This window comes from Pleurodeles waltl, chromosome 12 (assembly GCF_031143425.1).
Source record: "Pleurodeles waltl isolate 20211129_DDA chromosome 12, aPleWal1.hap1.20221129, whole genome shotgun sequence".
Classification (NCBI taxonomy): Eukaryota; Metazoa; Chordata; class Amphibia; order Caudata; family Salamandridae; genus Pleurodeles; species Pleurodeles waltl.
The window spans coordinates 99,087,909-99,110,124 of NC_090451.1; the positions used below are offsets into that span (position 1 = coordinate 99,087,909).

At 47.0% G+C, this 22,216-nt stretch overlaps 1 protein-coding gene across 3 annotated transcripts in view; it reads left to right on the plus strand.

Annotated features, from left to right (window-relative positions):
* The first annotated feature begins 621 nt into the window (after nucleotides 1-621).
* LOC138267989 (transmembrane protein 272-like) overlaps nucleotides 622-22,216 on the plus strand; it is a 77,074-nt gene continuing 55,479 nt past the window's right edge. Inside the window, exon 1 of one of the 3 annotated variants that reach the window (XM_069217289.1) lies at nucleotides 622-879. The gene's annotated coding sequence lies outside the window, so the exon portion shown is untranslated. Of the gene's footprint in view, nucleotides 880-1,127; nucleotides 1,397-2,158; nucleotides 2,243-22,216 lie in introns of those variants that run through there. The other 2 variants (XM_069217291.1, XM_069217292.1) reach the window with 2 other exon arrangements.

The following is a 22,216-nucleotide window of genomic DNA, read 5'->3' on the forward strand; positions in this document are numbered from 1 at the left end:
TGTGCTTGTTGTTTCCAGTACTGAGCACCTGCACTTATTTTTGAGGGCGGGGGCTTATTCTTCTGCCTCAAGCATTTGCTGCGAGCAAAAGATACATATGGAAAAGACGGGGGAAGGGAAAAACGAAAAAGCGTCACAAAGACAGAAAATAGAAAGCTGCAAGAGTGAACTGAAGGGGCAGGGAGTGGCTTTATATGTATTGAAGATGCCCGGGATGGCTTCAGGATTAGGCCGCCTCGGTATTCCGTGTTCACACATTTAATTGCAGCTGCCGTGTGTTTAAGAAGAGGGCTTTGGGCACCGGCACCTTTTTATTTACAAATTAAGCACTGCCTTTTCCACACTCACAAATGAGTCTCTGATCTGTGCTGTTGCCACTAACCCCCACCCGAGCAGTTTGACCTGTGCACAGACGGCAATATATCCTCCTTGTTTGCAGGAGTCACGGTGTGTGGAAGCTTGACAACATTACATCGCCTCAGAACTTGGCAAGGAGGCTAGAATGTATCATTACTGTGATGGCGCGCGTGGTTGCTCTAGGGGGGGGGGGGGGGGGCATTACCCATGCCCGGGACAGCTTCCGTGTGAACAGAAACAGGGCAGAGCGATAGAGTCAGCGGATAGAGAAAACCACAGAGGAAGTGCAGCTCAGGCCCTTCGAAACCGGGGCTCAGCAACGTATTTTGGGCAAAACTCGGATCACCTGACTGTAAAATAAACTCACTAGTCGCACGAGACCGTGTGAGTGAGGAGGGCGCATCCAGGGGACCGGTGGACGGATGCACACCGAGGGCCCGCACTCCTGGCGCACAGCGAGGGGGGTGCTCGGAGGAGCCCGTAAGCACCAAGGGAGCCTGCAGGCGGGGCTACTTCAAGCAGGTACTGAACGCCCCCCTCTCCAAAGAAGAGAGCGCGGCAAACTTGTCAACACGTCACTGCTTGGAAAGGGGGGGCAGAGGCAGTCGAGCTCTAAGTTTCCCTGCTCCATGCGAAAGACGACCATCCAGTCCAGATGCTTTAAGCTGCGTGTCGGGGGTTGTAGCTATGTTAAACTCATTCTAAAACTAGGACTACAAGTCCCAGAGTTCCGAGAAAACTGGTACGGGGGAGCTGCTCATGCACGGGACTGAGTCTGGACTGTCCTGCACGTCAGGGGCATCTTCGCCTTCGGGAACCTATGCTGTGTTCTTGTTACAGGCAGACGTGTCTCCTGTAGGAACCTATCATAGGGTCACACGTGGGGTTTCTCTGGTGATCCCTTGGCGTGGCCTGGACAGTCCAGCGCCGTGTGCATCTCAGCCCCTGCCTCGCCCAGCCTCACGGTCTGTGTGAGCGAGGACGTCCTGGAGGGCCACACGGGAGAAGGCCAGCCACCCAGGGCAACCTCTGGCGCCAGGTGAGGGGTGGGTACACTAGGGGCTCTCTACCGTGGGTGAGTGCTTGGTGAATGAGGCGGAATGGGGCAAAATGAGCAGAGGTGCCAACCCTGGCTCACAAGGGTTCACACAGGGCGCTTCCGTTCAGCCAGGCACACGCCCCCTCCAGCCTAACCACCATGAACACTTCACTTCAGGTGACACACAAACCAAATCTGTCTTTGTTTATTGTTTTTGTTCTTATCTACTTAGTTCAATGGATGAAAACGAGAACAACGGCGCATTATGCTGTCACATAAAAGACTGTAATGTCCTCGTAGGCATGGTAAACTGTCATAACGTGACGCCAGTGTCCGTCTGCGTGCTACAGCCCTGCCACCCTTCCCAGGTCCTTGAGCGATGTGCTGCGCCAATCCAGGCTTTTTATTTGAATTCTGTGACCTGTAGTCTTGTTTATTCCATTAGAAAACAAGACTACAAGTCCCATAATTCAAAGTTAAAATCTACACTGAAGTACATGGACCTGGGAAACTTGGCAGCATGATCCTGGCATTGTTGCTGTGTGCATCGTGTCCTTTCGGGAGTGGATTCAGAGATCGGGGGGGGGGGTGTTGTCACAGAGTCGTGCTTAAAGGCGCTAAGGACAGCACAGGGAAGGTGAGGGAGAGAGGGCAAAGTCGAACTGTTGCCGTGGGCAACAGCTGGGCATCCCCTGATGTGCTGCCGCACAGTCAATAACCACCTGTGTTGATATTTCACATTTGCGCGGTTCTCTTCACCCATCACCGAGCCCCCTCCCCACCGAGTACCCGTTCACTCCCCCCACGGACCTCCGCCCAGAGGATGCTGGCGGTGCCGAGCTCGAGGTTCGTGTATTTTCCAGAAGTCGGGGTTCGTTCAGGGTTATTTTGGGGCGCATGCATTGACGGGTATTCCGCATTGGGGGGGGCTGGAGGGCACAGAGCCTGGTTTGAAGCCGGTGCAGGGTGGCTGGATGAAAGGTCGCGTTGAGTTTCTTATCAGAGGGTCATCCAGGGTTTGGCTCGGGGCGAAGATATTAGATGAGTTCGGGGAGAGATGCGCAGCTCACTCACTGACTGAATACTTTAGGATGGAACTCCCCAGACTTTGTTGCATATTGCTAAGAACATTAGATGCCTCCCTGTCACCACGTACTTTATCCTCCAGTCGTTTTACAAACTGCTATTCTCAGGTGTCAGTTCTAATGGGTCAACTGACGTACACCAAGACTACAACTCCCAGAATGCCTTTGGTTGTTTAACCTTATGTACTGAGAGGAAGCAACCGAAGGAAGTGGTGCAGGAGTATTTGGAGGGTACACACGGTGCGGTAGCCTAGCAGAAAAGCTTCAGCAGGGACCTGAAGCAGGAGTGCGCGAGACCGGTGACAACACTCCAGGTCACTGAATTACAGTTTTGATGCAAGTCTTAGTGGGGTGGTCATAAGGTGGTGACGGGTACAGAGGGGCGAGGTGACGGGTGAAATTAAAGTGGACCCACGGTGTAGGAAGTTGTCTCTGTATGTGCTATTTCAAAGTAAGGAATAGCATGCACAGAGTCCAAGGGTTCCCCTTAGAGGTAAAATAGTGGTAAAAATAGATAATACTAATGCTCTATTTTGTGGTAGTGTGGTCGAGCAGTAGGCTTATCCAAGGAGTAGTGTTAAGCATTTGTTGTACATACACATAGACAATAAATGAGGTACACACACTCAGAGACAAATCCAGCCAATAGGTTTTGTTATAGAAAAATATATTTTCTTAGTTTATTTTAAGAACCACAGGTTCAAATTCTACATGTAATATCTAATTCGAAAGGTATTGCAGGTAAGTACTTTAGGAACTTCAAATCATAAAAATTGCATGTATACTTTTCGAGTTATTGACAAATAGCTGTTTTAAAAGTGGACACAGTGCAATTTTCACAGTTCCTGGGGGAGGTAAGTTTTTGTTAGTTTTACCAGGTAAGTAAGACACTTACAGGGTTCAGTTCTTGGTCCAAGGTAGCCCACCGTTGGGGGTTCAGAGCAACCCCAAAGTTACCTGACCGGCCCTGAGCTGCTGGTGTGGTAACTTTGGGGTTGCTCTGAACCCCCAACGGTGGGCTACCTTGGACCAAGAACTGAACCCTGTAAGTTTCTTACTTACCTGGTAAAACTAACAAAAACTTACCTCCCCCAGGAACTGTGAAAATTGCACTAAGTGTCCACTTTTAAAATAGCTATTTGTGAATAACTTGAAAAGTATACATGCAATTGAAATGATTCAAAGTTCCTAATGTACTTACCTGCAATACCTTTCAAACAAGATATTACATGTTAAATTTGAACCTGTGGTTCTTAAAATAAACTAAGAAAATATATTTTTCTATAACAAAACCTATTGGCTGGATTTGTCTCTGAGTGTGTGTACCTCATTTATTGTCTATGTGTATGTACAACAAATGCTTAACACTACTCCTTGGATAAGCCTACTGCTCGACCACACTACCACAAAATAGAGCATTAGTATTATCTATTTTTACCACTATTTTACCTCTAAGGGGAACCCTTGGACTCTGTGCATGCTATTCCTTACTTTGAAATAGCACATACAGAGACAACTTCCTACATTGGTGGCAGCGGTGGGATCAAAAGCAACAGGCTGGTCAAGGCCATCATCATTTGTTTGGGACAAAACTGCCCCTATCCCATGTTCAGAGGCATCTGTTTGCACAATGAACTGCTTGGAGTAATCTGGAGCTTTTAGAACTGGTGCTGTGCACATAGCTTGTTTCAGGGTGTCAAAGGCCTGTTGGCATTCTACAGTCCAGTTTACTTTCTTGGGCATTTTCTTGGAGGTGAGTTCTGTGAGGGCTGTCACAATGGATCCATATCCCTTCACAAACCTCCTGTAGTACCCAGTCAAGCCAAGGAATGCCCTGACTTGAGTCTGGGTTTTTGGAGCTGCCCAGTCCAGAATAGTCTGGATCTTAGGCTGGAGTGGCTAAACTTGGCCTCCACCTACAAGGTGTCCCAAGTAAACCACAGTTCCCTGCCCTATCTGGCATTTGGATGCCTTGATAGAGAGGCCTGCAGATTAGAGAGCCTTCAAAACCTTCTTCAGGTGGACCAGGTGATCCTGCCAGGTGGAGCTGAAGACAGCAATATCATCAAGATAAGCTGCACTAAAGGATTCCAGCCCAGCAAGGACTTGATTCACCAACCTTTGGAAGGTGGCAGGGGCATTCTTTAAACCAAAGGGCATAACAGTGAACTGATAATGCCCATCAGGTGTGGAGAATGCTGTCTTTTCTTTTGCTCCAGGGGCCATTTTGATTTGCCAGTACCCCGCTGTTAAGTCAAAGGTACTTAAGAATTTGGCAGCCCCTAATTTGTCTATTAGCTCATCAGCTCTAGGAATGGGATGAGCATCTGTCTTTGTGACAGAGTTGAGACCTCTGTAGTCCACACAAAACCTCATCTCTCTCTTTCCTTCTTTGGTGTGAGGTTTGGGGACTAAGACCACTGGGCTAGCCCAGGGGCTGTCAGAGTACTCAATTACTCCCAATTCCAGCATCTTGTGGACTTCCACCTTGATGCTTTCCTTAACTTGGTCAGACTGTCTAAATATTTTGTTTTTGACAGGCATGCTGTCTCCTGTGTCCACATCATGGGTACACAGGTGTGTCTGACCAGGGGTTAGGGAAAAGAGTTCAGCAAACTGCTGCAGGACCTTCCTGCAGTCAGACTGCTGTTGGCTAGAGAGGGTGTCTGAGTAGATCAGTCCATCTACTGAGCCATCTTTAGGGTCTGATGAGAGGAGATCAGGGAGAGGTTCACTCTCAGCTTCCTGGTCCTCATCTGTTACCATCAACAGATTTACATCAGCCCTGTCATGGAAGAGCTTGAGGCGGTTCACATGGATCACCCTCTTGGGGCTCCTGCTTGTGCCCAGGTCTACCAGGTAGGTGATCTGACTCTTCCTTTCAAGTACTGGGTAAGGGCCACTCCATTTGTCCTGGAGTGCCCTGGGAGCCACAGGCTCCAGAACCCAGACTTTCTGCCCTGGTTGAAATTCAACCAGTGCAGCCTTTTGGTCATACCACAACTTCTGGAGTTGTTGGCTGGCCTCAAGGTTTTTACTTGCCTTTTCCATGTACTCTGCCATCCTTGAGCGAAGGCCAAGTACATATTCCACTATGTCTTGTTTAGGCTCATGAAGAGGTCTCTCCCAGCCTTCTTTAACAAGAGCAAGTGGTCCCCTTACAGGGTGGCCAAACAGAAGTTCAAAGGGTGAGAATCCTACTCCCTTCTGAGGCACCTCTCTGTAAGCGAAAAGCAGACATGGCAGGAGGACATCCCATCTCCTTTTGAGTTTTTCTGGGAGCCCCATGATCATGCCCTTTAATGTCTTGTTGAATCTCTCAACAAGGCCATTAGTTTGTGGATGATATGGTGTAGTGAATTTGTAAGTCACTCCACACTCATTCCACATGTGTTTTAGGTATGCTGACATGAAGTTGGTACCTCTGTCAGACACCACCTCCTTAGGGAAACCCACTCTGGTAAAGATACCAATGAGGGCCTTGGCTACTGCAGGGGCAGTAGTCGACCTAAGGGGAATAGCTTCAGGATACCTAGTAGCATGATCCACTACTACTAGGATGTACATATTTCCTGAGGCTGTGGGAGGTTCTAGTGGACCAACTATGTCCACACCCACTCTTTCAAAGGGGACCCCCACCACTGGAAGTGGAATGAGGGGGGCCTTTGGATGCCCACCTGTCTTACCACTGGCTTGACAGGTGGGGCAGGAGAGGCAAAACTCCTTAACCTTCTGGGACATATTGGGCCAGTAGAAATGGTTGACTAACCTCTCCCACGTCTTGGTTTGTCCCAAATGCCCAGCAAGGGGAATATCATGGGCTAAGGTCAGAATAAACTCTCTGAAACCCTGAGGCACTACCACTCTCCTAGTGGCACCAGGTTTGGGATCTCTTGCCTCAGTGTACAGGAGTCCATCTTCCCAATAGACCCTATGTGTTCCATTTTTCTTGCCTTTGGACTCTTCAGCAGCTTGCTGCCTAAGGCCTTCAAGAGAGGGACAGGTTTCTTGTCCCTTACACAACTCTTCCCTTGAGGGTCCCCCTGGGCCCAAGAGCTCAACCTGATAAGGTTCCAGCTCCATAGGCTCAGTTCCCTCAGAGGGCAGAACTTCTTCCTGAGAAGAGAGGTTCTCTTTTTGGTGTTGTGTTGCAGCTGGTTTCCCAGCTGACTTTCCTTTTCTCTTGGTAGGCTGGGCCATTTTTCCAGACTCCAGCTCTACTTTTTCACCCTGTGCCTTGCACTGTGCCCTAGTCTTGACACACACCAGTTCAGGGATACCCAGCATGGCTGCATGGGTTTTTAGTTCTACCTCAGCCCATGCTGAGGACCAGCAGCTCAGGGCCGGTCAGGTGCAGAGTTCAAAGTGGTGCCCAAAACGCATAGGCTTCAATGGAGAGAAGGGGGTGCCCCGGTTCCAGTCTGCCAGCAGGTAAGTACCCGCGTCTTCGGAGGGCAGACCAGGGGGGGTTTGTAGGGCACCGGGGGGGACACAAGCCCACACAGAAATTTCACCCTCAGCGGCGCGGGGGCGGCCGGGTGCAGTGTTAGAACAAGCGTTGGGTTCGCAATGGAAGTCAATGAGAGATCAAGGGATCTCTTCAGCGCTGCAGGCAGGCAAGGGGGGGCTTCCTCGGGGAAACCTCCACTTGGGCAAGGGAGAGGGACTCCTGGGGGTCACTTCTGCAGTGAAAGTCCGGTCCTTCAGGTCCTGGGGGCTGCGGGTGCAGGGTCTTTTCCAGGCGTCGGGACTTAGGTTTCAGAGAGTCGCGGTCAGGGGAAGCCTCGGGATTCCCTCTGCAGGCGGCGCTGTGGGGGCTCAGGGGGGACAGGTTTTGGTACTCACAGTCGTAGAGTAGTCCGGGTGTCCTCCCTGAGGTGTTGGTTCTCCACCAGCTGAGTCGGGGTCGCCGGGTGCAGTGTTGCAAGTCTCACGCTTCTTGCGGGGAGATTGCAGGGGTCTTTAAAGCTGCTCCTTTGGATAAAGTTGCAGTCTTTTTGGAGCAGGTCCGCTGTCCTCGGGAGTTTCTTGTCGTCGTCGAAGCAGGGCAGTCCTCAGAGGATTCAGAGGTCGCTGGTCCCTTTGGAAGGCGTCGCTGGAGCAGAGTTCTTTGGAAGGCAGGAGACAGGCCGGTGAGTTTCTGGAGCCAAGGCAGTAGTTGTCTTCTGGTCTTCCTCTGCAGGGGTTTTCAGCTAGGCAGTCCTTCTTCTTGTTGTTGCAGGAATCTAGTTTCTAGGTTCAGGGAGAGCCCTTAAATACTAAATTTAAGGGCGTGTTTAGGTCTGGGGGGTTAGTAGCCAATGGCTACTAGCCCTGAGGGTGAGTACACCCTCTTTGTGCCTCCTCCCAAGGGGAGGGGGTCACATCCCTAATCCTATTGGGGGAATCCTCCATCTGCAAGATGGAGGATTTCTAAAAGTTAGTCACCTCAGCTCAGGACACCTTAGGGGCTGTCCTGACTGGCCAGTGACTCCTCCTTGTTATTCTCATTATTTCCTCCGGCCTTGCCGCCAAAAGTGGGGGCCGTGGCCGGAGGGGGCGGGCAACTCCACTAGCTGGAGTGTCCTGCGGTGCTGTGACAAAGGGGTGAGCCTTTGAGGCTCACCGCCAGGTGTTACAGCTCCTGCCTGGGGGAGGTGTTAGCATCTCCACCCAGTGCAGGCTTTGTTACTGGCCTCAGAGTGACAAAGGCACTCTCCCCATGGGGCCAGCAACATGTCTCTAGTGTGGCAGGCTGCTGGGACCAGTCAGCCTACACAGATAGTCGGTTAAGTTTCAGGGGGCACCTCTAAGGTGCCCTCTGTGGTGTATTTTACAATAAAATGTACACTGGCATCAGTGTGCATTTATTGTGCTGAGAAGTTTGATACCAAACTTCCCAGTTTTCAGTGTAGCCATCATGGTGCTGTGGAGTTCGTGTAAAACAGACTCCCAGACCATATACTCTTATGGCTACCCTGCACTTACAATGTCTAAGGTTTTGCTTAGACACTGTAGGGGCACAGTGCTCATGCACTGGTACCCTCACCTATGGTATAGTGCACCCTGCCTTAGGGCTGTAAGGCCTGCTAGAGGGGTGTCTTACCTATACAGCATAGGCAGTGAGAGGCTGGCATGGCACCCTGAGGGGAGTGCCATGTCGACTTACTCATTTTGTTCTCACTAGCACACACAAGCTGGTAAGCAGTGTGTCTGTGCTGGGTGAGGGGTCTCTAGGGTGGCATAATACATGCTGCAGCCCTTAGAGACCTTCCCTGGCATCAGGGCCCTTGGTACCAGAGGTACCAGTTACAAGGGACTTATCTGGATGCCAGGGTGTGCCAATTGTGGAATCAAAAGTACAGGTTAGGGGAAGAACACTGGTGCTGGGGCCTGGTTAGCAGGCCTCAGCACACTTTCAATTCAAAACATAGCATCAGCAAAGGCAAAAACTCAGGGGGTAACCATGCCAAGGAGGCATTTCCTTACACACGGCCTAGGACGTGTATCGTCTTCCCGAGATGTGACTTATTCTAATCCACATAATTATAATAATGTAACAGCAATACCTTTTTTGTCTAGCTCCCAAGCGAAACTGCATAGTCTCTAAGCGCTTAAACCACTGGTGTCGTCTTTGTCTAGGCCGATGTTCGTCCGCAGCAGGTGCCTAACCCGCTCAGCTTTGTGTGTGGGGGGCGAGGACTGCCGGGCGCACTCCCCTGCCTATCTTAACAGCACAGCTCTTGCCAGGCCTCCAGCCCCGTCGAGGTTATGCGGAGCTTTGTGTACGGCCCGTGCCCTCTCATTATATTCTTAATTCAGGCCTTCCTATGGCGCACATTTAAATAAAGGCTCGAAAGAGGAAGTAATAACCACCAGCTTGAAATAGTCCTAATGCTGAGACCTCGGGTGTAACCCCATGACCTTTTCACTACCTCCAGCCGCACTGGGTGCAGAGGGCGTTTCTCACCACCAGCCCGGACAGGGTGTCTCATCTTCGGTTTCTTCAGCTTCCTGTCTGCAGAGGATCACAACATGCGCGCGTGGTTTCCAAACAACGAGAGCTCAGAGCGGAGGGACCGAGAGGGCCAGGAGCGGGGCAGTGTCTGTAGAGCAGTGACGGGCAGACTGTTTCCAACTCTGCACTGGGCAGAGTGTACGTACTCCTCACGGAGCTACCCTGGGCAGAGTGTATCCCACTCCCCACGGAGTGCACTGGGCAGAGTATATCCTACTCCTCATGGACCTCCACTGGGCAGAGTGTTTCCCACTCCTCACGGAGCTACACTAGACAGAGCGTATCCCACTCCTCGCGGGGCTACACTGGACAGAGTGTATCCCACTCCTCACGGAGTGCTCTGGGCAGAGTGCATCCTACTCCTCATGGACCTCCACTGGGCAGAGTGTATCCCACTCCTCACGGAGCTACACTAGACAGAGCGTATCCCACTCCTCGCGGGGCTACACTGGGCAGAGTGTACGTACTCCTCACGGAGCTACGCTGGGCAGAGTGTATCCCACTCCTCACGGAGCTACCCTGGGCAGAGTGTATCCCACTCCTCACGGAGTGCACTGGGCAGAGTGTACGTACTCCTCACGGATGTACACTAGACAGAGTGTATCCCGCTCCTCACGGAGTGCACTGGGCAGAGTGTACGTACTCCTCACGGATGTACACTAGACAGAGTGTATCCCACTCCTCACGGAGTGCACTGGGCAGAGTGTACGTACTCCTCACGGAGCTACGCTGGGCAAAGTGTATCCCACTGTTCACGGAGCTACACTGGGCAGAGCATATCTCATGCCTCAGGGATGTACACTAGACAGTGTGTATCCCACTCCTCATGGAGCCACACTGGACAGAGTGTATCCCACTCCTCTTGGAGCTACACTGGGCGGAGTGTACGTACTCCTCACGGATGTACACTAGACAGCGTGTATCCCACTCCTCGCGGAGCTGCACTGGGCAAAGTGAACCCCACTCCTCGCGGAGCTACAGTAGACAGTGTATCCCGCTCCCCATTGGGTTATTTTGGAAAGACTGTGTCCAACTCCACATTGAAATGCATCAGACCGAATGTGTCCACATCAACAATAAACTTCACTGAGCGCAGTGTATACAACTCTCCTTTGAGACACGCTGAGCAGAGTTTTATGCTGTTCGTGGACCCTGCAGGAACATCAATTGTGAATGGACTGAATTCAAAGGACCATAAAAGGTCTCTCCTCATACTATATGGGACTGTAGCTATATCAACACTCTCAGATTGAATGATAGGAAGGAGGCGTGGCATATTCAACTCACGTGCAAAAATAATCCGCCCTGAAAAAGTCCCTTCGAGGGCCGAAACAGTTTGATTACAGTGAAAAGGAGCTTTTAAGAAGAATTTTGAATATAGAAGGAACATTTTAAGAACAATTCTGATGGATTTTTATGTGACAATTTATTCATGAAGGTTTTGAGTGCTGAGTCGTGTTTTGTCTCCAACCTCCAAGTAGCTACAGTAGCAGAAATGTGTCCAACTTAGCAATAAGCTATGTTGAAGAGTGCATATCCAGCACAACGCCAACCTATATGCTAGACTTGTCCAACTTCTGGCTGAACTACATTGGAGAGTGTGTAACAGACACCGCCACACTCAGAAAGTCCATATATAAATCTGTCCTTCAGTTGAAAATAGTTGCAAAATGTTCCTTTATTAGAAGGCATCAGCATAGGTCCATCAAGTGATCGACGTTCCTTAACCACAGCCACCATACTCAGTTGGATGAACATCTTTGCATAAGCAAGCCAACACGTGTTTCATCAGAACAAGTGACTTTTTCAAGGCTCAGAGCAAAGGCACGGTCCAGAAAATACAGAATGAATGTAGAAAGATTAAATATGCTTTAGAAATATGGTTTTGAGTAACTCTTTCATGGTAATCATAAGAAAGAAAAGTGGAAGCTATGTGAGACCATGATAAGTCTCAAATCTCTGAAAGTTTCCTCAGCATGTACTTCACAGTGTTTGTGAAGTGTTTTTTCTGAACACTAAAATACGCTCTAGGGTAGTGCTACCTAAAACAACATATTCATCCTGTCACCACATTTGGGAAGTGCATCTTTCTTGCCAACACTACCCGGTTTGCTCTGTGTATACATTGGAGAGTGTGTTCAACTCTTCATTGAGCTACAGGAGACAGTGTAACTCCCAATTCAACTACATCGTAGAGAGTACATCCAGCTCCTTACTGAAGTACCATGGACAGAATGTACTGAGCTCCTCAACTCAATAGTGGTCTATATTTGACCAAGTGTGTCCAACTCCCATTGAAGTTCATGAGACAGAATGTTTTCTAAATCCTGTGATTCACATCACAAAGGGCCTGTTCTGCTCTTCATTGTTACATTGTTTTTAAAAAATATCTAAATTGGCATTTTCAAAATAAACAGTTTCACTGCGCGTACAAGCTTGGCCAAGGTGCATATCAAGTCAGGTTACCCATCGCCGGAAATTTACACCGACAGGAATCAATGGGAACAGGATGTTAGTCAACGTCTTGTAATTGTGTCAGTTCCCAATGATGTATAAATGCTTGAAATGTATTGCCTCAGCTACACCATGGACATGCATAAGGAGTCTGAACAATCGCCATGAATCAAAAAGAAACGTCCGAGGACACCGAGGAGAGGGATTGCATGTAATATGTCTTGATCGGCACAGGAGAGTTCAAAGGACTAATAGTAGAGTCGGAAACCATCAATAGTTCAGTGTTTCTGATGTCTTCCTTATTTTTCTTTCGTTCCCTTTCCAATGCGTTTTACGTCATGTTCTAGCAATGGTATAAACTCAATAAAATCTGTTCATCAAAAAAACATAGAGTGGGAGGCCGACCTTGCGGCTAGGAAGGAAAACTGTGACCTACACAGTCACGCAGACAAGGGCAGGTATATATCAACTTTTTGTGACGAGGGAGGCGTGGCAGAGAAGCATGGGGTGTTTCCTCGACAGATTATAGGAATAGAATTGTCCAACTCAATAATGAGCTAAATTGGAACGAGTGTATTCAACTAAGCATTGAGCTGCATTGGGATAGTGTGTCCTACAGCCAATCAAACTGTATTGAACGGAGCACGTCCAACTCAACATTGAGCTATTTCGCGTACAGCGTGCCCAATTCGAAAGCGAGTCTGTTTTGAGCAGATTGTACGCCTCTTAAATACACTGCACTGGACAGTGTATCCGTCTCCCGTCCTTTGCACTTTGGACTCAATGTGTCCAATGCAATATTGACGTACATTGGATAAAGGGCGCCCGACGCAGCTCTGAGCTGCACTGGTCACAGTGTGTCCAACTCTGTAATGACCTGTACTAGATACAGCGTATCCAACTCCCCAGTGACTCATATTGGATACAATGTTTCCAACTTAATACTGAGCTGCACTGGGAGAGTGGTTCCTACTTCCCATTAAACTATATTGTACAAAGTGTATCCAAGTCAGCATTGAGCTGCTGTTCACAGACTGTCCTACACACCCTTGAGTTAAGTTTAACAGAATGTATCCAATTCTCCATTGAGCTCTTTGGTCACTGTTCAATGCAACTCATCGCTGAGGTGGACACATTCTGTGAATGTAGGTTCAATGGGGAGTTTGTCAAGCTCTACAAATGTAGCTCACTGCCAATGTGTATACACTTAGTAAAATGTGTGTCCAACTTAGCACTTGGAAGAGTTTGCGCTACTGTCCGCTAAGCTTCATTGGGCAGAGCACATTCAACTCCTCAAAGAATTATGTAGCATGGAGTATGTCCACCTCAGCACTGAGCTACATCTAACAGTGTATTCAGCCTACCATTCATCCATGCTGGTCAGAACACATCCGCTCCGCAGTGAGGTACACTGTACGGAGCGTATTCAACCCTCTACTGGAGTACATTGACAAACCCTTTTGAGCAAGGTTGAGCACAGGGCCTCCACACCCCTATGGAGATGCCGTGTAAGGGGCCCCGGCAGGCTCTATTCATGGGTACAAGAAGGGACTAGTCCTTCCTGGGTGATTTCACTTCTTTTCCCAGGCTTTCTGTAACATGCTTGGGGCTGATGAAGGTTGTGCAAGTTGCTATATAGGTTGTGGTTTGGGAGGTTTCTGCTCTCTGCAGTGTCGCCCTGGAGTTTTTGCCTTTTCCTGGACCAATGGTAAGGCTCTGTGTTCTAGCACCAGTTGGGTTAAGCACCGTGCTGATAGTTATTTCATCAGTTCTTTTTCCTGCCAACAGAAATGTGCGTAGAACGATTTGATATCAAGTTTTATTAAACCCATCAAAACCCACTGGAACAGGTTGATTTTAGTGATATTAGCAGCACTTTCAGTATCGGTAATGGAGGACATGTTCAACAACCTCCTAGTTTTGGAAGAGTCTGGAGCAACAATGAAAACACTGAATTGGAGTATTTCAGAAGTATGTTAGGCATTGCATTTTTTAAGAACTTTATTGGCATTTTGTAATAATGAGATAGTGTGGTTATGTTGAAACTTTCAGGTATCCTTTCAAAGCATAAGGTACATCGGAAAGAAGACGGTTGATAAGTGTGCAAACATTGGCAACAAGAGCCCCAGCATTCAAATCAATCTATCAGTAGAGTTAGGGAGTAGCCTGGTTCTGTGACATTGAGACAAGTGTGTGAGACCCTCCAGGCTCCTCGCTTCTCGTCCTAGTCCATGTGCAGCCCAGAGGGTGAAGGACTGGAGCTGACCAAGGTGTAGCTTTACACGTCAGAATACCCTATCATACCTGACTGAGCCCAGGAGTAGAGGAGTGAAGAATGGCAAACGCCAGAATGTAGACAAAAAGCAAAGGAAAAGGAAAGGAATAACCAAACTGTCTCCGGCTGCGCCAGTCACACAACTAAAAAGGGCCTTGTACTACAGGTATGGAATTATGGGATGATCTCATCTACGCCAACCGGAGAGTTAGGGTAGTGGATATATTCCCAGGAGAAAGCCAGGGAGAGAGGGTAAATAGGGGGGGGGAGGATCCTCAGTAAAGCTACAGGGGGGAGCACAGTGTGTTCTCTAGCCAGAATGGGCTGCTAGGCCTGATCTTCTCCGTCGTCTGATTGCCGAAGGCACCATCATCGTCATCATCATCCCCCTCCTCTGACCCCGCCCGTTCTTCAGTGCTCCCATCTGTGTCACCCTCCGGGTGCTCCCATGCCTCCAGTACCTCTGGCCACAACCCTGCAATCAGTCGTCTCCTTATCCCTCTCGGAGTAACACTCTCTCCTTGCCTCTCGCCCACTCAGTGACATCTTCCACCCATACATGTACCCTCAGGCCAGTCTTGGACTTCCGAGCCATCTCTATACTATTTTAGCCATTGATGGTGTGAACTGTTCACCATCCAAGAAACTGACTCTACTGTTTAACTTTGAAGTTCAAAATATTTGACCCTCTGCCTCAAATACAGGCTACATGAGCAGAGAGAGTCTTTCATTGCATTTCCCAGATGAGCTAAGTGTAGTGGTATAACACTTCCATTTTTATTCAGAAAAACAATTAAAATGTGTCTTCTTTAAGGATCATGGCAAGTACTTATAATTTTGAGAGCTGCAGTGACTTGTAAGGAATATTCCTCACTGTTGGCCTAGCTGGGGCCCATTGTATCATCTGGTCATGGCTGCTGCCAGGGGCCAGGCCGCGGCGGTGTTCTGTCTCCTGCTGGGGCCACATGGGTTGTTGCGGGGCTCCTTCCTCGCAGCACGTCGATTAAAGGATGCCAGCGCCCTTAGCTGGCACCATCTTGGTGGGTTCAAGGTTTAGATCCCTGCATACTCTGTATGCAGGGAAAATCATTATTTTAAACTTCACAAAAAAACTTGCAATGGTTATAATTCTATTTTAGTTATTTCCTACAAAAATGCACTGCTTGTTTAAACATTAGTTTTATTCACTTTAGGTTTTCCAATCCAAGATGGCCAAACCCTTTTTTTCCCCTAGTACTCATTTCCTGTTTGGCACTATGAAAGTAGCTCCATCTCGAGGTCCATTAGGGCTTAGATGACTCAAGGAAGGTGTTGAATAGTTTTAAGATCTGGTACAGACACCTGTTGTGCTTATTTCACAAAAAAGACAATTTGAGAAATATTCTAGAGAAATTTGAAGATGTGTTTTCAGACAAAATAGGTATGGTTAAGTGATTTGAATAGAAGATCATTTTGAAGACCGGTGCCATCCCTGTGGTGCAAAAAGTGCACAATGTACCACTCAGTATTAGGAACTATTTAGAAAGACATATTGAAGATTTGTGCAAAAATATCATTATGCCTGTGAATGCTTCGGAGTGGATAAATGTGGTTGTAATCACAAAGAAAACAAGGGGAGGGCAGGTTTGTTTGTATGCTGACTTCAGATCTTTGAACAAGAACATTTTGGTTGATTGCCATCCTCTTCCTAAGGTTGACGTTGAAGTGTATGAGGCCAGTAATGTATGGATGAGTGAGACTCAGTTGAAGTGTATGAGACCAGTAATGTATGGATGAGTGAGACTCCATTGACGTGTATGAGACCAGTAATGTATGGGTGAGTGAGACTCCATTGACGTGTATGTGACTAGTAATGTATAGATCAATGAGACTCCATTGAAATGTATGAGACCAGTAATGTATGGATGAGAGAGACTCCATTGACGTGTGTGAGGCCAGTAATGTATGGATGAGTGAGACTCCATTGACATGTGTGAGGCCAGTAATGTATGGATGAGTGAGACTCCATTGACGTGTGTGAGGCCAGTAATGTATGAATGAGTGAGACTCCATTGACGTGTATGAGGCCAGTAATGTATGGATGAGTGAGACTCCATTGACGTGTATGAGGCCAGTAGTGTATGGATGAGTGAGACTCCATTGACGTGTATGAGGTCAGTAATGTATGGATGAGTGAGACTCCATTGACGTGTATGAGGGCAGTAATGTATGGATGAGTGAGACTCCATTGACGTGTATGAGACCAGTTATGTATGAATGAGTGAGACTCCATTGACGTGTATGAGACCGGTAATGTATGGATGAGTGAGACTCTTTTGACGTGTATGAGGCTAGTAATGTATGGATGAGAGAGACTCTATTGACATGTATGAGACCAGTAATGTATGAATAAGAGAGACTTTGTTGACGTGTATGAGACCAGTAATGTGTGGATGAGTGAGACTCCGTTGACGTGTATGAGGCCAGTAATGTATGGATGAGAGAGACTCCACTGAAGTGTATGAGACCAGCAATGTATGGATGAGAGAGACTCCATTGAAGTGTATGAGACTAGTAATGTATGGATGAGTGAGGCTCCGTTGACGTGTATGAGAACCAGTAATGTATGGATGAGTGAGACTAGATTGACGTGTATGAGACCAGTAATGTATGGATGAGACTCCATTGATGTGTATGAGACCAGTAATGCAAGAATGAGAGAGACTCCATTGACGTGTATGAGACCAGTAATGTATGGATGAGTGAGTGAGACTCCATTGACGTGTATGAGGCCAGTAATGTATGGATGAGTGAGACTCCATTGACATGTATGAGGCCAGTAATGTATGGATGAGAGAGACTCCATTGACATGTATGAGGCCAGTAATGTATGGATGAGAGAGACTCCACTGAAGTGTATGAGACGAGCAATGTATGGATGAGAGACTCCATTGAAGTGTATGAGACTAGTAATGTATGGATGAGTGAGGCTCCGTTGACGTGTATGAGACCAGTAATCTATGGATGAGTGAGACTAGATTGACGTGTATGAGACCAGTAATGTATGGATGAGACTCCATTGATGTGTATGAGACCAGTAATGCAAGAATGAGAGAGACTCCATTGAAGTGTATGAGACCAGTAATGTATGGATGAGAGATTCCATTGACGTGTATGAGACCAGTAATGTATGGATGAGTGAGACTCCATTGACGTGTATGAGGCCAGTAATGCATGAGTGAGAGAGACTCCATTGAAGTGTGAGACCAGTAATATGTGGATGAGAGAGAGACTCAGTTGAAGTGTATGAGACCAGTAATGCATGAATGAGAGATACTCCGTTGACGTGTATGAGACCCGTAATGCATGAATGAGAGGCTCCATTGAAGTGTTTTAGACCAGTAATGTATGGATGAGTGAGACTCCATTGATGTGTATGAGACCAGTAATGTATGGATGAGTGAGACTAGATTGACGTCTATGAGACCATTAATGAATGGATGAGTGAGACTCTATTGACATGTATGAGGCCAGTAATGTATGAATGAGAGGGACTCCATTGACGTGTATGAGACCAGTAATGTATGGATGAGAGAGACTCCATTGAAGTGTATGAGGCCAGTAATGTATAGATGAGTGAGACTCCATTGACGTGTATGAGGCCAGTAATGTATGGATGAGTGAGACTCCATTTAAGTGTATGAGACCAGTAATGTATGGATGAGTGAGACTCCATTGACGTGTATGAGACCAGTAATGTATGGATGAGTGAGTGAGACTCCATTGACGTGTATGAGGCCAGTAATGTATAGATGAGTGAGACTCCATTGACGTGTATGAGGCCAGTAATGTATGGATGAGTGAGACTCCATTGACGTGTATGAGGGCAGTAATGTATGGATGAGTGAGACTCCATTGACGTGTATGAGACCAGTAATGTATGGATGAGTGAGACTCCATTGACGTGTATGAGACCAGTAATGTATGGATGAGTGAGACTAGATTGACGTGTATGGGACCAGTAACAAATGGATGAGTGAGACTACATTGATGTGTATGAGGCCAGTAATGTATGAATGAGAGGGACTCCATTGACGTGTATGAGACCAGTAATGTATGGATGAGAGAGACTCCATTGACGTGTATGAGGCAAGTAATGTATGGATGAGTGAGACTCCATTGAAGTGTATGAGACCAGTAATGTATGGATGAGTGAGTGAGACTCCATTGACGTGTATGAGGCCAGTAATGTATGGATGAGTGAGACTCCATTGACGTGTATGAGGCCAGTAATGTATGGATGAGAGAGACTCCATTGACGTGTATGAGGCCAGTAATGTATGGATGAGTGAGACTCCATTGACGTGTATGAGACCAGTAATGTATGAATGAGTGAGACTCCATTGAAGTGTATGAGGCCAGTAATGTATGAATGAGAGGGACTCCATTGAAGTGTATGAGGCCAGTAATGTATGGATGAGTGAGACTCCATTGACGTGTATGAGACCAGTAATGTATGGATGAGTGAGACTCCATTGACGTGTATGAGACCAGTAATGTATGGATGAGTGAGTGAGACTCCATTGACGTGTATGAGGCCAGTAATGTATAGATGAGTGAGACTCCATTGACGTGTATGAGGCCAGTAATGTATGGATGAGAGAGACTCCATTAACGTGTATGAGACCTGTGATCTATTGATGAGTGAGACTCCATTGACGTGTATGAGGCCAGTAATGTAGGGATGAGTGAGACTCCATTGACGTGTATGAGACCAGTAATGTATGGATGAGTGAGACTCCATTGACGTGTATGAGGGCAGTAATGTATGGATGAGTGAGTGAGACTCCATTGACGTGTATGAGGCCAGTAATGTATGGATGAGTGAGACTCCATTGACATGTATGAGGCCAGTAATGTATGGATGAGAGAGACTCCATTGACATGTATGAGGCCAGTAATGTATGGATGAGAGAGACTCCACTGAAGTGTATGAGACCAGCAATGTATGGATGAGAGACTCCATTGAAGTGTATGAGACTAGTAATGTATGGATGAGTGAGGCTCCGTTGACGTGTATGAGACCAGTAATCTATGGATGAGTGAGACTAGATTGACGTGTATGAGACCAGTAATGTATGGATGAGACTCCATTGATGTGTATGAGACCAGTAATGCAAGAATGAGAGAGACTCCATTGACGTGTATGAGACCAGTAATGTATGGATGAGTGAGTGAGACTCCATTGACGTGTATGAGGCCAGTAATGTATGGATGAGTGAGACTCCATTGACATGTATGAGGCCAGTAATGTATGGATGAGAGAGACTCCATTGACATGTATGAGGCCAGTAATGTATGGATGAGAGAGACTCCACTGAAGTGTATGAGACCAGCAATGTATGGATGAGAGACTCCATTGAAGTGTATGAGACTAGTAATGTATGGATGAGTGAGGCTCCGTTGACGTGTATGAGACCAGTAATCTATGGATGAGTGAGACTAGATTGACGTGTATGAGACCAGTAATCTATGGATGAGTGAGACTAGATTGACGTGTATGAGACCAGTAATGTATGGATGAGACTCCATTGATGTGTATGAGACCAGTAATGCAAGAATGAGAGAGACTCCATTGAAGTGTATGAGACCAGTAATGTATGGATGAGAGATTCCATTGACGTGTATGAGACCAGTAATGTATGGATGAGTGAGACTCCATTGACGTGTATGAGGCCAGTAATGCATGAGCGAGAGAGACTCCATTGAAGTGTGAGACCAGTAATATGTGGATGAGAGAGAGACTCAGTTGAGGTGTATGAGACCAGTAATGCATGAATGAGAGATACTCCGTTGACGTGTATGAGACCCGTAATGCATGAATGAGAGGCTCCATTGAAGTGTTTTAGACCAGTAATGTATGGATGAGTGAGACTAGATTGACGTGTATGAGACCATTAATGAATGGATGAGTGAGACTCTATTGACATGTATGAGGCCAGTAATGTATGAATGAGAGGGACTCCATTGACGTGTATGAGACCAGTAATGTATGGATGAGAGAGACTCCATTGAAGTGTATGAGGCCAGTAATGTATGGATGAGAGAGACTCCATTGAAGTGTATGAGGCCAGTAATGTATGGATGAGTGAGACTCCATTGACGTGTATGAGGCCAGTAATGTATGGATGAGTGAGACTCCATTTAAGTGTATGAGACCAGTAATGTATGGATGAGTGAGACTCCATTGACGTGTATGAGACCAGTAAGGTATGGATGAGTGAGTGAGACTCCATTGACGTGTATGAGGCCAGTAATGTATAGATGAGTGAGACTCCATTGACTTGTATGAGGCCAGTAATGTATGGATGAGTGAGACTCCATTGACGTGTATGAGGCCAGTAGTGTATGGATGAGTGAGACTCCATTGACGTGTATGAGGTCAGTAATGTATGGATGAGTGAGACTCCATTGACGTGTATGAGGGCAGTAATGTATGGATGAGTGAGACTCCATTGACGTGTATGAGACCAGTTATGTATGAATGAGTGAGACTCCATTGACGTGTAGGAGACCGGTAATGTATGGATGAGTGAGACTCTTTTGACGTGTATGAGGCTAGTAATGTATGGATGAGAGAGACTCTATTGACATGTATGAGACCAGTAATGTATGAATAAGAGAGACTTTGTTGACGTGTATGAGACCAGTAATGTGTGGATGAGTGAGACTCCGTTGACGTGTATGAGGCCAGTAATGTATGGATGAGAGAGACTCCACTGAAGTGTATGAGACCAGCAATGTATGGATGAGAGAGACTCCATTGAAGTGTATGAGACTAGTAATGTATGGATGAGTGAGGCTCCGTTGACGTGTATGAGACCCAGTAATGTATGGATGAGTGAGACTAGATTGACGTGTATGAGACCAGTAATGTATGGATGAGACTCCATTGATGTGTATGAGACCAGTAATGCAAGAATGAGAGAGACTCCATTGACGTGTATGAGACCAGTAATGTATGGATGAGTGAGTGAGACTCCATTGACGTGTATGAGGCCAGTAATGTATGGATGAGTGAGACTCCATTGACATGTATGAGGCCAGTAATGTATGGATGAGAGAGACTCCATTGACATGTATGAGGCCAGTAATGTATGGATGAGAGAGACTCCACTGAAGTGTATGAGACCAGCAATGTATGGATGAGAGACTCCATTGAAGTGTATGAGACTAGTAATGTATGGATGAGTGAGGCTCCGTTGACGTGTATGAGACCAGTAATCTATGGATGAGTGAGACTAGATTGACGTGTATGAGACCAGTAATGTATGGATGAGACTCCATTGATGTGTATGAGACCAGTAATGCAAGAATGAGAGAGACTCCATTGAAGTGTATGAGACCAGTAATGTATGGATGAGAGATTCCATTGACGTGTATGAGACCAGTAATGTATGGATGAGTGAGACTCCATTGACGTGTATGAGGCCAGTAATGCATGAGTGAGAGAGACTCCATTGAAGTGTGAGACCAGTAATATGTGGATGAGAGAGAGACTCAGTTGAAGTGTATGAGACCAGTAATGCATGAATGAGAGATACTCCGTTGACGTGTATGAGACCCGTAATGCATGAATGAGAGGCTCCATTGAAGTGTTTTAGACCAGTAATGTATGGATGAGTGAGACTAGATTGACGTGTATGAGACCATTAATGAATGGATGAGTGAGACTCTATTGACATGTATGAGGCCAGTAATGTATGAATGAGAGGGACTCCATTGACGTGTATGAGACCAGTAATGTATGGATGAGAGAGACTCCATTGAAGTGTATGAGGCCAGTAATGTATGGATGAGAGAGACTCCATTGAAGTGTATGAGGCCAGTAATGTATGGATGAGTGAGACTCCATTGACGTGTATGAGGCCAGTAATGTATGGATGAGTGAGACTCCATTTAAGTGTATGAGACCAGTAATGTATGGATGAGTGAGACTCCATTGACGTGTATGAGACCAGTAAGGTATG